Here is a 15,587-nt window from a genome sequence, read left to right as displayed (position 1 = left end):
CGCCTTAAAGGCTGGTCCATAAAATATTGTTGGACATAAACCGGTCCGTGGGGACCATAAAGTCACATTTGAGTAATGATGTGCAAAACTCTTTATTTGGTGTCTGAACACAGCAGCATTTTTCCTGAGCACAAAAACAACAACTGTGAAACAACAACTGTGCCCCTTTGAGCCATATGGCTCATTTGAAAGAGCAAAATTTAGTTTGTGGTCTAGACAACCCAAAATGTGATGTCCCCATATGTGGACGGCAGTCCTAGGAGATTAAATAAAAACACTTGGACACATTTTGCATTTGATGCCAAGAACAATACGACTCTGTTTAAACCACATGGAGCAACTTTTAAAAACACAACAAACCTTAAATTTTAGTCAAATGAATCAACTTGTGATTTAGTCTACAATAATCTAGCCCCATTTAGACTTGATGTCTCATTTACAAGAGAGACAAACATTAAATGACAACAAAAATACAACAGCATTAAAATAGCAAATATTAAAAAAAATAGTCTAATGTTTACACAGTCATGTCAGAAACAGGAATACGTTCCTAGTGATGATTTTAAAGGGTCATTTGTACGTCTTTTACATCTGCAAGTGAAATCAGCTGAGAGCTGCCAATCCTTCTGTAATGTTTTCCATGAAGATGGAGCAGAAAAGGAGAATCCTGTTTTCCAAGTTCTGTACAAACTGATGGAACGATGACTGTAATAAAGAGACTGCAGACTATGACTAAGATGTTTATGTAACATGTAATCTGATAAATAAGCAGGGAGTAAATCACAAATAGATTTATAGATTATACCAGTGAATCATCCTGCATAAGGCCAACGAGGGCCAGCCAGAAAATATAAAGTACAGTGATGGGTTAAAGGTTTACAACCAGTCATAAATCATAAAGCCGTGATAAACAGAGTCCAAAAGATGGAGCGAATGAGCAGAGGTGTTCGTGTAAATTATATCACCGTAATTCAGGACGGGTAAAAAAGTGGTAGCAACAAGCCTTTGTCTTGCGGTGAAAGAGAAACACAATCGATTTCAGAAAAAAAAGGCCCAACTTCAAGTTTCCTTAACAGGTGCTCAACGTGTGGCTTAAAGGAAAGATTATCATCAATCACAATACGAAGTATTTGCATGAGGTCACAGTTTCAATAGATGCCTTGAGCAGATACAAGAGAGGGAAGTACTGCAGGTAGGGCTGCGCGATATGACCAAAATCTCATATCCCGATATAAGAATTCTATCGTCCAATAACGATATAAATCACAAAAATGTAACATTTTCTGTAAATTCTGTGAATCTCGGGCAGCTCGACTTGCGTGACGTTTTTCCAGCTGCGCGTCGTGTAGCTGGAGTCGAGTGTTTTAACTGATGCATGAAACGATACGTTTTTAGACACAAGTTGTAACAGCCGCCGTTTTCTTTGTGAGTATTTATTACACGGCGTGCTGCGGGGAAAAGCCTGTTCTAACGTTTGAGTCTACGGTTTATTTTTTAGTACCTGGCGGCTCTTTTTTACTTCTCATCCGCATTCTCTGCATCTTTCACGTGATTCAGTTTATTTTGAAAAGTCTCAACAGGATCTTGAGCTTTATTGTGAAAGGTTTATGTGGAACAAGCGAACACGCGGTGGTTTTACCGTCGTTGTTGCTAACAACAACCCATAAAAACAAACGCTTATTTGTCTGTAGTGTGGTTATAGTAAATATAAGAGAGAACTTTAGGAAATTAATATAGCCACTACAGTGACCATCAAAACCATGAACAAATATTGCTGTAAGCAGTTTATTTTGCGACACCACGAAACAAACGATAGCGTAAAATGAAACGATAGACGTTTTTATATCGTCATCCGATATATATCGTTATATCGAACAGCCCTAACTGCAGGCACACTCTCCTATTTGAGAAGAGCATTTAAAAGCAGTCTGAGCTGACAGAGGTGAGAGTGTACACAATCAGCTAGTAACTGTTCAAAAACCACGTGGACGGTGCAAGCACAACAATAAATAACTGTATCATCTACATGAAAACAGACAGTAAGTACTGTGCAATTTTCTCAAACCAGACTAGGAAGGAGATAAAACACTAGCAGAGAAAAAAGGAGACAAATTTCCACAGTCGCCTGCGCTTTTCATAAAACTAAACTTTTACTTTGAAGGCAAACGGTCTTCAGGTTCACTGCAGCTTACAGACCAGTTTGCAAGGCGGGCAACCTCAGCAACCAGCTACTGACCAAAGCAACTGCAAGGAGGGTTTTGGTACAGACCTGTATACCAGCTGCAACCAACCTTGAGCAAACACTTTACTCAAAGACCAGACTCTAGGCCTGTGTGACCGGGGATTAGACAGATTATCGGGGCAACCCACAAGCTGCTGCTATGGTTGAGGATTAAGTCTGTACAGGTGAAGAATCGTCTTGGGAAAGATCACAGCAGTGATGTCACCCAATGTACAACTAGACTCAGATGTTAAAGTCACATTTTGTTGACTCAGCCATCATTTTTGACCATTTCTAAGAGTTTTTTTTAATCACAGCAGCAGTTGTTCAAGGCCTCGTGCATTCGACTGGCAACATTTCCACTGTTAGCATCAGGTGGAAAAAACATTTCTTTGAACTGGGCTTTTCCTGCTGCGATTCAACTACTTCTTACCTCAATTGTTTTTACCAGCACAGGTAGCTTGGTACAAAATAACACACCACTAGTTGTAAATATTAAGAGTACAATCTGTGTGGAGTACAAACTGGTATATCACTTACTTGAACTACTGACTGTAGCGTCTTATAAGCCAATCATATCCATCTTTAACCATTTTAATTTAAGCAGTATGCTGGTTTAAATAAATAAACAAACCACAACAACCACAATAGTTACAGCGCCCAAGTGTGTTTGCAAAGTGCTTTAAGTCAAATGGATTTAAAAAAAAGAAAAAGAACTTTTTAAAATTACAATTAGAGAAAGATCACCATCAAAGGTCAGGACTCTTATTTGCTGCAATTTGTTTTTTGCCAAATTAATATTCTCTCATGTTAAGATTTGGCAACAAATAAATATTTGTTTTGGCTCTTGTGCATTGATCTTGATTCTTAGAGCAACAAACAGAGCAAATCTTTTTGTCAGACGTTACTGTGGCAATAGGCAGAAAGGCCCATTAGGAGATTCTGGGGTCTTAAAGAGGTCAAGAGTGCAACTTAGCACTGCTGGATGCTTTCATTTGATTCTAGCTGAAGTGTAATATCGCAAGTCTGCGTGCATTACAATGAGTGTGGCCACAGGGCTGGTTATGCAAGTCGTGTAATCAGTTGCTTAATTACTTTTTCAAATAAGCAATCCCAGTGTAAAGGCAGTGTTTCTGACTCAGTCTGCTTGGAGGTACTATAGTTTTGTCATTTCTAATGAGTTTTTAATTTTATTTCATTTGTTTTTAATTCATTCTTCTGTCAGTTTAGTTTTTATCGTTTCAAAAGGTTTCGTTTTAGCTTCGTTTTAATCGTTTCAGAGTTTATATTTGTCGTTTTAATTGATCTTTTTAGGCGTGGCAGTATCTCAGGAGGTGGAGCAGATCATCTTCTAATTGGAAGTTTGGCAGTTCGACACTTGTGTGAATGAGACAAGTCGTATAAAATCCTCTTTGTGCTCAGTGAGAGTCGAAAAGCACCATATAAGAACCAGTCCGTTTAATTGTTACTGTGTGAAGGGCCTCGAGGAAAATCAGCACAGGTATTACTGCTCTATTTGAAAGCAGCTGACAGAGTCTCAAACACATCTGTCACCGACTCGGTGACGTAATAAAATGTATAATAATAGTTTAACCAAAGTAACAGATTTCCTCTATATTTCTATATTTAGTTAGTTAGTTGTACTTTTTTTCAAATGTCTGAATGTTTTCTCACATCTAGTTTTGTTTTTGTTTTAGTCAACTATGATAACCCTGCTCTGTACCTGTGGAGCGTATCCACAGCTTGAAGAAGAGCTCCGTGTGGGTGTTACAGTTATCTTTCAGCCAAAGTGTGGGGGAGGAGGCGCTACCAGTATAGCTCACAATGCAATGAGGTAAAGGTACAGTAGGCTACACTCCATAACTCCAACCCAAGCACTTCATGTCAGTTTGTGTCGGTGGCCCTGTGTAAACCCTGAGTTGCTTGTACAGCAGGAAGGCGCGCTGGGAGTGGCGGAGTACTTCACGTCAACGCTCTCAAGCATAATCAAGATGTTTCACCAGGGGCTGCATTTACATACATTTGTTCATGTCACACATGTTAAACAAGAACAGTGATTCATGCACAGCAGAAAAAAGCAAAGCAGCAGTATGCAATGACGTGCTTCCTTACACGTCAGCGCTTCTCTGTAGTGTCGATAGAGCTCATAACCAACAAATGTATGGAGGTCATTTTGCATCTGCGAGAGCTACAGGACTTATTTAGTATGCAAAGCAGCTACTGGGTGGAAAGTCTATTATAGGCACCCCGCATTTAACTGCACACACACACATATTCCCTGTTAATCTCCCTCCATCTGTGCGAGCTGGCCTCGGGTTCTCTGTCAGACACACATCTCATTGTGTGACTATCTGGCTCATTTAGACTATGCAAGTCAACTTCATGCTAAAGACACACATCACCTCTTCTCTAAAGAGAAAATGTGAAAGTCGAGCCTCATTTTAGTTTTTCTATTGAGGGTCATCCACCAAACTGTAGCTGGATCACGCATGCTAGCTTAAAGATAGCAGCACACAGATTAAAATGTTTAGTAGTATTTGTATTACCTTTATATTTTTCAAGGCTCTTGTTCACATAAAATAAACCAATTAGAATAGAATAGAATAGAATAGAATAGCCTTTATTGTCATTGTACAAGTACAACGAAATTGGAGTGCCACTCCCTTGGTGCAAAATGCAATAATAAATATAAATGTAAAATTTAAAAAGTACAATAAAACAACCGAAGTACTCAGACAATAATAAGTACAATATATACAGGATAGCAGCATAATATAATGATAGTATGAATAGAAGCATAATATAGTGACAATGGCAAGTATGGTATAGTTAAGCAGGTTTAATTGTTTTGTGCTTATTTGCTACGGTGATAGCTCTGGGAAAGAAGCTATTTGCTGTTTGTCCTGGTTTTATGTGACCTGTACCGTCGGCCTGACGGTAATAGTTCAAACAGTTGATTACTGGGGTGAGAGTAGTCCTTAATGATATTGCCAGCTCTGCTGAGGTATCGGGAGTTTGCAATGGCCTCCAGACTGGGCAGAGAGCAGCCAGTGATCTTCTGGGCTGTGTTGATGACCCTCTGCAGTCCTTTCCTGTCTGCAACTGAGCACCCTGCATACCATGTTGTTATGCCGTACGTTAGGATGCTCTCTATGGTGGCTCTATAGAATGTCACCAGCAGCCTCTCCTTAAAGAGCGTTGTATATTCAGATACCTACACAGAAGGAAACCCCACACAGAAAAGCTCCAGCAGGTTCCTCTCATGTATAAAATTTTCTATATTAGTGGTTTTCAAATATGTAAAGGTGTGCCCTGTGCATTTATGTCTGCAGAAACAACACAGCAGTTCCTGAAATAAACACAGCCTCTATCTTGCTTCTGAACACACAGAAACATCTGGATGTTTGTCTGTGTCCCTCAGTGAGTTTGTCTGTCCAGCGTGGATCCACTGATGTAAATAAATAAAATCATAAACTTCCCCTCGTTGGACAATAAAGTATTGAATTGAATGAACGGTGCTGCTGTGGAGGGTAAGCAGCACCAAGTTCCTGGGTGTGCACATCTCTTCTGGTCAAAGCCCAACAGGGACTCTACTTCCTCTGCAAACTGAGGGCAGCGAGAGCATCAGCCTCCACTATGAGCACCTTCTACAGAGATCATAAATAAAGAAATATTTCAGAGGGGCTCATTTCACCCCCCAAACCAGATTTTTAAGTTTGAGTCGTACACATCGCTGAGTTTCACCCTGCATGTGTAATCACTCTCAGTGCATTATTAATGTAAGCTGCATTGCTCGGCTAGGTTTAGGCATTAAAAACAACTTTACTAGGTTTTGAGGTCAAATGCACCTCTTGCTACATCTTACCAAGGCAAACAAATATACTTCCATCTCAAATCTACTGCTAAGAAATCTGGGAAACAGATTTGTTTTTCGTGACCTTTTCATGTTCTGACAGGAAACAGCGAGCAGCATGCAACAGCACCAAGTCTTCTTTAGATAAACTGTCAGGTGAAGATAATTTTGATTGCATATTTGTAGCATCTGTACCAAGCACAACACTCGTGGTATTAGCACTGTTGGTTCACACCAGGAAGGTCGATGTGGTTGGGCCTATCAGTGTGCAGTTTGCATGTTCTTCCACACAGGGTCTCCCTGGGGACTCCAACTTCCTCCCACAGTCCAGAGACCCGTGTTAATTTTGTTGACCCACAGTTTTCATCAATGACCATTTTTCATCCTGACAAGAACAAGATGACAACTAAAAAAACAACAGAACAAAAACTATGATGAAATGTTCCGGCACTTTCATCAGTGAGTAAAAACAAAAATATTATGGTGAGATTAGATCTGTGTAGAAAAGCCGTGCACGTTTGGAAGTGAGCCGAGCAGAACCGTGAGGTTAGACGCTGATCTGCGCAGAGGAAACGGTACAATTGTTCAGATGCTTCTAAACGTCAACACAGGAAGAGAAGAGTCAGACAAACACACAACACATTTTGTATTTGATGTCACGAAAAATAAAACACCTGTAACTCCCACTCACAAACTCTTACAGTTAATTGAATCCACTCAGATTTAGTCTACAATAATCTTACAACATTTAGTCAAATTTAGATGCTGAAATTCTAACTAAAACTAAAAGATGACTCAACATTTGCTGCCAGAGACATGCAGTTAGTGGGTTTAGGTTAACTGGTGATTGTAAATTACCCACAATTGTTACTGGGCTCCAGACTCCCGTAACCCTGAACTGGAAAATGGAGATGGATGTGATTTGTGCAGGTCTAATGATAAGTTGTGTTTACACAAAAATACTGAGGCACATGTGGACTTGCTGTGTGCTTCAGCACATCAACTTGGAAACCACCATGAACTAGTTTCGCCGTGGTTCATGGTCCATCGCTGGTACGCTCTCTCTCATGATGGAAGAGAGCGTTTAAACAACAACCTCTGCTTTCGCTCACATTACTGCAGAAAGCTTAATTACCCAGCAGCAGGAAACATGAAATGAAAGAGACACCAAGATGAATCCTGTAAAGACGGAAGGAGGCAAAAGCAGGCGTGAGGGAAGAGCGAGCTAATGCATCATCCTGTACAAAGGAAGAAAAATGGCTTCCTTCCAGCAACAGTTACACTGACAGATGTACAGTACAAACTGTTTACAGTAAAATAATGCAGGGTAAATGGGTTAATATCTCAGCGTCTGCTAGACTGATTGTGAAAGAAAAAGACAGCTGATTTATGTTTCAGAGGGAGAGATTCCCCTTAGTCTTCAGTGATTTCCTGTCTCTTATTTAGCATCAAGAACTATTGTGGACTTCGAGTGAGCCACAGATATACTGTTCTTATTCTCTTGACTAATATTTTCTAAAAGCTACAATACCAAGCAGAAACGGTTAAGGCACTTTCAGGGCGTAATCCTTTTGTTTCAGTAAACAACAGGCCACATCACCAAAACTGTAACTACTTTGCATAGAAATACAGATTATGGCAAACAGAACAAGAGAAGCTTTTCCTCAAGCCACCGACTGACTGTCACAGAGTTACACTTCTACTGCTCAGAGTGTCAGCACAGCTCTGTCGTCTCACTATCTGGCAGCAGTCGGTGATAAGCTCACACTGTATTTGAGTCTTTCTCACGACTCTTACTGTTTTGGATGTGGGCGGATTTGGAGCCTAGAAAAAGCCCACTGCTCTACCTACGTATAATGTCCTCGTGAGTGGATATCAGGCGCCTGCAGAGCAAAATTGAGTATTTTGGTCTAAATAACCCAAAATGTGATGTCCTCATATGTGGACGCCAGGTCCTAGGAGGTTAAATCAGTGCTGCGATTAGTGACCAAGGTTATTGTAGTTCAACAAAAACAAACTTAAACTGTGAGTGTGACACCTCTTTGTGTTTGTACAAGGAGGCTTTGATACATAGGATTATGATTACAAAGAAAACACGAATTTATATAGAACGGATTCATTTTTCATATGAAAACGTCAAACTGTGGACATTCTTTGACATGTTGAGCTTTAGTAACGATGCAAATAGACGAATACTCATTTGTAGTACATTCATAACAGGTTACACGTCTCAAACAGTCGACCGCTCACAACACACACAGCAGGTCACAGTCCTGGGTGTGTGGCTGCACTTAGCGGGGTTTTGTTTTCACCAGAAGGACGTTTATTGGATGAAGAATAAAATAGTGTGCTGTTTATTTGTATTGTATGCATCAGAAATTATTCAATAAACTGTATGATTTGGACAAAGTTTATAGAGATATTTGCAGACGGCGAAGCGAAGATAACAGGGAACACGTGAAATATTAGAGCTTTGGCTTTCGGTTTTTCTGCACAGCCGAGACTCTCAGTCTGGCTTTTCCTGTGCAACACGTTTTTGAACAACAGAAGCGTTAAGGAGTAGTGAAATGTGAGCACACGTTCTGGACGAAAAAACCAAACTGAACAGAAACCCGTTCAATAAACGTTTAACATATTTTCATGCGAGAATGTAGCTGTGTAAACCTCAAATATCTGCTCAGTTTATCAAGACACCACATATTTTCAAAAGCGCTCCAACGTTTTCGGAGACGTCTGTTACCCACTAGCTTGATAGCTAGCCGGGGGCTAGGCTAACTAGAGCAAATCGTTTTCAAACCCACCGCCGTCTTTCACTACTCAGGTTAAATATGATATATAAGTCACTTAGATAAGTTAAAAATGTTATTGTTTGTCTTTTTTAGTGTTTTATTTGTTCCTGAGTAAATCGGTTTGGCTGAGATTAAAGTTATAGTTTTTACACAGCTGAATAAACGTCAAGCAGACAGCTGATTATCAGAAGTGTGAGATGCTGGAGAATATACTCCGGTGTCCTGTTATATTTTAGATAGCAAGGAGTTTATTAAACTTCACCGAAACAATCTGCAAATTTCATTACAATTTAACAAACTATCATCTTGTCTTTATTTTTAGTTAGCACATACCTTAAACACTTAAAGCTGTAAGCTAATGATAGTTATATAAGAGCAGATGCTGCTGGTGCAATAAGCTGTACTTTTACGTCCAATGGATGATGATCTGATTAGTCGACTAATCGCAAAAATAATCTGTGACTAGTCGACTATCAAAATAATCGTTTGTGGCAGCCCTATTCCAGACCCCAATCGGACAGCCAACTCCTCCTCCCAGACCCCCCGCCCCAACAGGCCACAGAGAACGGGGGTGTGAGAAGACTCCAAACCAAAGCTACCTGCCAGAGAGCAACAGGTAAGCGCATAGCCCCACCTGATAGCCCTCAATGTCTACATGTATTTAAAATTGAGAGGTGGGCAACGACGCCAGGGGTGAGGTTGTACACCCTGATGGTCTTTTGGATTCTGTGTAGCGTGTCACCCCCAAGATCCTATACGTATGTGTAATGAGAGTGTGAGTAATGTGAATGTCTAAGTTGTGAGATAAAATTGAGGCACAGGCAGCCAGAAGGGGACAGAGGGGGGGATGCCTCCCCTGCACCCTGGTGACACACCTTTACCCCAAAGCCCTGCATGTGCTGGTGATTGTGGTGGAGCGGGAAGAGGGAGGCAGCTGGAGATGGGGAGGGAGGGAAGGGAGGGGCAAGTGACCCCTCCCTGGGGCCAGCTCCCCCGCTGACCCCAGTAGGCTCCCCCACACTCTGCAACCCGCCAGGGAAAGGGGGTCCGGGCCCATCCAGACCAGGACCCAGTTTAGCAGCGCCGCCCAGCCTCACAGAGCCCGGGACAGCCCACCCGACCCCACCACAGAGAAAACTGCACCCACCCCGTCATCCACTCATCTTCCAGACTACACAAGACAGTAGACGCCCAGGCTGAGATCTTCCTCCACCTCTCCTGTATCTCCCCCTCCTGCAGAGTGAGTTCCTGAAGAGAGGAGACATCCTGCAAGATGTAACAGCCTCCCCCACCAGTTGAAGAGCCCCCCAGGTGGCTCGATGCACTGGCGGCACCCTGCGCCAGGGCTGGGCCCCCATACACCCACCCGCCCACAACCCCGGCGAAACACCAACCAGGACTCAAGCCCCCAAGGCCCAGCCAGGGCCACAGCCCAGAGACGGAGCACCCCCAGAACCTCACGCCCGTCCCGGACCCACCCAGGGGAAGCCAGGCTACCAGGTCACTAACCCATGTCCGTCAGCACAGACCCTCCCCTAGCCCCGCTGCACGCAGCCACGAGGAAACCGTCACCTAAGAGCCAACAGAGCCCTTAATAGGCCATGACCGCAACCCCGGGTTGAGCCCCCCAAGGAAGATACTCCTGGGTAGAGCTGGGCGATATATCGAGTTTTTAAAAAATATCGATATATTTTTATACGAGATATAAGATGTGACAATATCCTTTATATCGATATAGTCTATGTTACGTTATAACTATACTTGTGGAGCCGCAAGTTTGCCTCTCTTTCGTCCACTTTTGTCTTTACGCAACATTACTCGGCCTCACCCCTCCTTCACTGAACACAACTCCCCCTCCTCCCCCATCGCTTCACCTGCAGGCAGCGACAAGATGGACACGGCAAATCTCCGTTAGCAAGTTACTGCGCATTGCCCCGTGCGTGGGGCTGGACGCCGTCAACGTGTTAGCTAGCTAACCACGCTAATGAGCTAACCACGCTAACGCCATGCAGCCCAGAGGCGCTGCACAGCCTAAAATCCTTTCATTTTCTCAAAAGTTGACAGCACGCCTTATGTATGAATTCTGGTTGTGCTTGATGGCCGCGAACCAATTTTATGTGGTACACGGCGCTCAGCAATCTGTCAATAAATGTTTCAGTACGACTTTGGTAAGCTACGGAGCTGCACCGGTTGATGGATTGTCAGAGCATTAGGCTACCGAGGAGCCTCGCGGAGTGATACGTACTGTGCTTCAACGTAATATTACCCTACTGTGTATAAGGACTATAAATGGCACCTGTTAAGAGACGTGGTTACGAAGAGGATTTCAAACTCAATGCTGTGAGTCACGCAGTAGAAGTTGGGAACAGAGCAGCTGTGAAATCTGTCTTTGTTACTATGCTCTGCATCTTTTAGTTTACATTTTGACTGCACAATTGTGAGCTTTTTGTTATGCACAAAAACAACATAGTTTTCTTTTATTTATGGAGCATTATTATTTAATAAATGCTCATAATTTATTTTTGAGTAAATTTTATGTACATCTATGCTCTATGTTAATAAAAGTGCCTGTGTGACATCTGGGACACAGCTTTGACTAAGAACTCTCTTTTTGTTCTTACTTTATGGCTTTAAAAAAAATATCGAGATATATATCTTATATCGCCGTCCAGGTAAAAAATATCGAGATATGAATTTTGGGTCATATCGCCCAGCCCTACTCCTGGGGAACCCCCCGACGCCCTAAGCCTGTCCCTACCCCCACACCAATCACAACAGCGAAGGTGGGACCAAACTATGACCCCCCACCCCCACTAGGTGATGGAGCTAATCAAAGGAGCCCAGAGCAGTTGATCTGATGCGGTGGTAGAGGCTGTATCAAGACTAATGTAATCTAATAGATAATTTCTATATTGGTTAGAATTAAGATTATTTTTATTTTTCCAGTTCATGAGGACTGTTTTCTTGGCTATGCATAGGGCAGTGAAAACCATATGGGCTATATTCTTTTCTGTAGTGACATTATCTAAGCTGCCCAACAAACACACTAAGGGGGAAGTAGGAATGTTACATTTCAGACACTTCGATAAGTCTTCACATATCTCGCGCCAAAACTTCTGAACTGGTGGACAGAACCAAAGAGCGTGGATATAATTGTCCGGTGAATTGGTTTGGCAGTGTGAGCAGTTGTTGGTAGACGTAAAGCCCATCTTGAACATCCGATGACCTGTATAGTGCACTCTATGTAGTATTTTGTATTGAATTAATTAAAGACTGGGATTTCTAATTAGATGAAAGGTTTTTAAGCAAATCTGAGACCAGAAGTTTTGGTCTAAGTTAACTGATAAATCCGCTTCCCATTTTGCAATAGGGAGTGATATTGATTCATCTGTTTTAGAAAGCATTCTGTATATTTTGGAAAGTAATTTGGGGGTTTTAAGAGTAAGAAATTGAACCACACTTGGTGGTGTTTGTAGTTCAACTTGACCCGGTTTAAATTTCTTTTTTACTATGGATTTGTTGATATTCCAAAAATCTTTTCTTGTTGATCCCATATTGTGACTTTTGTTGCCATGATGCCAGGTCTCTCTTGGAAATGAGATTTTTAATCTCAATGAGATTTTTTACCTGGATAAATAAAGGATTAATAATATTGTGTAACTAGTCTGTCAAATGAAATAAATTCTGTTCCTTCTAATATATGTTCTAAGTATTTGATTCCTTTACCACTCCAATCTGGAAAGTTTATCATATTCCATCCATCCATCCATTCACTTCCGCTTGTCCTTTTCAGGGTCGCGGGGGGTGCTGGAGCCTATCCCAGCTGTCATAGGGCGAGGGACAGACAACCATTCACACTCACATTCACTCACACACTCACACCTCGTGGCAATTTGGATTATCCAATTAACCTATCCCCACAAGCTGCATGTCTTTGGGCGGTGGGAGGAAGCCGGAGTACCCGGAGGGAACCCACGCAAACACGGGGAGAACATGCAAACTCCACACAGAAAGACCTGATGGTGGAATTGAACTCAGGACCTTCTTGCTGTGCGGCAACAGTGCTAACCACCGTGCCACCGTACGGCCCGTTTATCATATTATTGTTTTGTAATATGTCAGGGTTGTTCCAGATAGGTGTACGTTTGCATGGGATTAATGAAGACTCCGTCAATTTTAGAAACTCCCACCATGCTGTCAGAGAAGAGCTGATGCTGACGCTTTTGAAGCATTCATGTCGTTGGATGTTTGAGCTGATAAATGGTAGATATGAAATCTCTAGATTATTGCAAAGTGCTTGTTCTACATCTAGCCAAGGTTCATCTAAGAAGGTATGTTTTAGCCATCCTGAGATAAACTGAAGCCTGTTGGCTAAGAAGTAGTGCTGAAAGTTAGGTAGTTCTAATCCTCCTTTATCCTTGGTCTTTTGTAGTGTTTTTAAGCTTATACGTGGGGGTTTATCTTTCCTTGCAATTTTTTCTCTCCAACGTGAAACCCATCTCTCCATGTGCCGCCTGACAACGGAGGTAGTTTTTCCTCAAGGTGACTTCTGGGGGAAGCCCATTGAAAATAAGGAGGAAACAACTCATAGGCAGGAGTGTTGGGGCTGAATTCAGAAAGGTACACAGCACCTCACCACCAACTGAGCACATCTCATAACAGGAAGCTACATTTCTGAGGAATTATGAGAAGTCATTAAAGTTTCCATTTCAACAACATTATTAGAAATTATGTGAAAACTGATGCCCAGATAAGCTGCGTTTTTTATAATAATAATAATAATAATAATAATAATAACAACAACAACTTTCAAAAACTGTCCAAATACTTTTGGAAGGTAGTGTAACCTGCTAGACTCTTGTCATTTCTAACAGTGCAGCGATGTATTGTGTAATTTCTGTCATGTACAGATTTATACATGGAGTGTACAAAAGGATTACTGAACTAATAATCACTGATAACGTAACCTTGCATAGACTCAAACTCCATTATCTGCTTAGACTGTAATGACAATTCATTGCTTACATTCTGAACCAGAGTCAGAGGTCAATATTTGCTGAGCGACGAGTTTTCATGCAGACAGAAAGCTGGTTTCACGTAGCTTTCTCCATCTGTGCCTCCATTAGAACAGAGAATAGTTATACAAGCAGCCCAAAGCAGGACAAACATCCACACGTACAGTAAGGGGACAGCCACACACACAGATGTGTGTGCTCCACACCATTATACACATATACTGACACTGGGCCCCTCGTCAAACTGAGTGTACAGTGTGTATGATACTGGATGCTTCACCAGCATCCAGATCAAAACAGAGAGCAGAGCCGCCTGGCAGAGAGATGAGAAAGGAGGAGAGGCAGGAGAGCCAAAGGATGGGCGGATCACTTGGCTCTCCTAACGGGAACAAGAAGAAAACACGCAGCACATGCCTGGAACAAGAAACAGAGGTAAGGATGAGGAGGACGAGGGGGAAAATAGAGTGGACGTAGATATAAAATGTATATGAATTAGCTGGAGAGGTTCTTCTAATGGTTGCATAGCAACTATTTGAAAACAGAGCTCAATCTGCCAAAAGGGGAATAACATACAGCTCTCCTTTTCAAACGCTCAAGGGCTAAATCATTCTCCCAAATGTGCAACACACACACATGTTAGCTTGCACATGCAAATCCTACAAAGCTTCCAGATGTGGATGAAGACAAAAAACATACTATGACCATCTACCAAATATTGTTTCTTTGTAGACTGGAATCTTTCTTTTTGGAAAGTGAAAAGATGCTCAGTTGGATTGAGATCTGGGAATTTGGGAGTGAAGTCAACACCTCAAACTCGTTGCTCTGCTCCTAAAACCATTCCTGAACATTTTTGCTCTGTGTCAGGGTCCCTTTACTGCTGAAAGAGGTCACAGCCATGAGGAAATACCATATCCATGAAAGGTTGCACATCACCTACAACAACACTAGGTACTAGGTGGTAACAAAGTAACATCCACGTGGATGGCAGGACCCAAGGTTTCCCAGCAGAAAGTTGCTCAAAGCATCACACTGCTTCTTCCCATAGTGCATCCTGGTGCCAGGTGTTCCCCAAGTAAGCAAAAGGCAAAGACCAGCCAACCTTCTCCCATCGCTCTATGGTCCAAATCTGATGCTCACATGTCCACTGTTGGTGCTTTCAGCAGCAAACAGGGGTCAGTAACCCGGCTGGTCTATGGCTATGCAACTCCATGCACAACAAACTGTAATTCACTGTGTATTCTGACACCTTTGTGTCAGAAGCAACATTCACTGTTCCAGCAGTTTGAGGTCTAGCAGCACGTCTGTTGGATTGGACAACATGGGCCAGCCCTCACTCCCCACATGCATCAATGAGTCTTGGCTGCCCATGACCCCGTCACTGCCTTATCACCATTCCTTCCTTGGATCACTGACCACGGCAGCCCATAAACACCCCACAGGAGCTACAGTTTTGGAGATGCTTTGACCCAGTCATCTAATCATCACAGTTTTTCTCTCCAAGGAGGCAAAAGCATAGCTGTGGACATGATCAGCAGATATAGATTTTAGCGCCTAAAAGAGTCAGTTCTGACTTAATCACGCTCCATCTTTAGATTATTTTCACAGTTTTACTGGTAGACCTTTCTGACAACGAAGTGAAGCCATGACACCACTCCACTGAACAGTCATTTTAGCTTGCAAAACTAGTCATCTACTGCTGACTGGAAGGG

General features: G+C 42.2%; 1 protein-coding gene across 2 annotated transcripts in view; it reads right to left on the bottom strand.

The window, feature by feature from the left end:
• Positions 1-15,587, bottom strand: part of LOC102790037 (thyroid hormone receptor alpha) — a 144,882-nt gene that overhangs the window by 100,653 nt on the left and 28,642 nt on the right. The gene's annotated exons all lie outside the window — the stretch shown is intronic.

The sequence above is a fragment of the Neolamprologus brichardi genome, unplaced genomic scaffold, assembly GCF_056152115.1.
Source record: "Neolamprologus brichardi isolate AB-2024 unplaced genomic scaffold, ASM5615211v1 NODE_ptg000031l+_length_7269946_cov_1, whole genome shotgun sequence".
NCBI classification, from domain to species: Eukaryota; Metazoa; Chordata; class Actinopteri; order Cichliformes; family Cichlidae; genus Neolamprologus; species Neolamprologus brichardi.
Note: the sequence above shows the minus strand (reverse complement) of the source record. Positions and strands in the feature narration are given on the sequence as shown.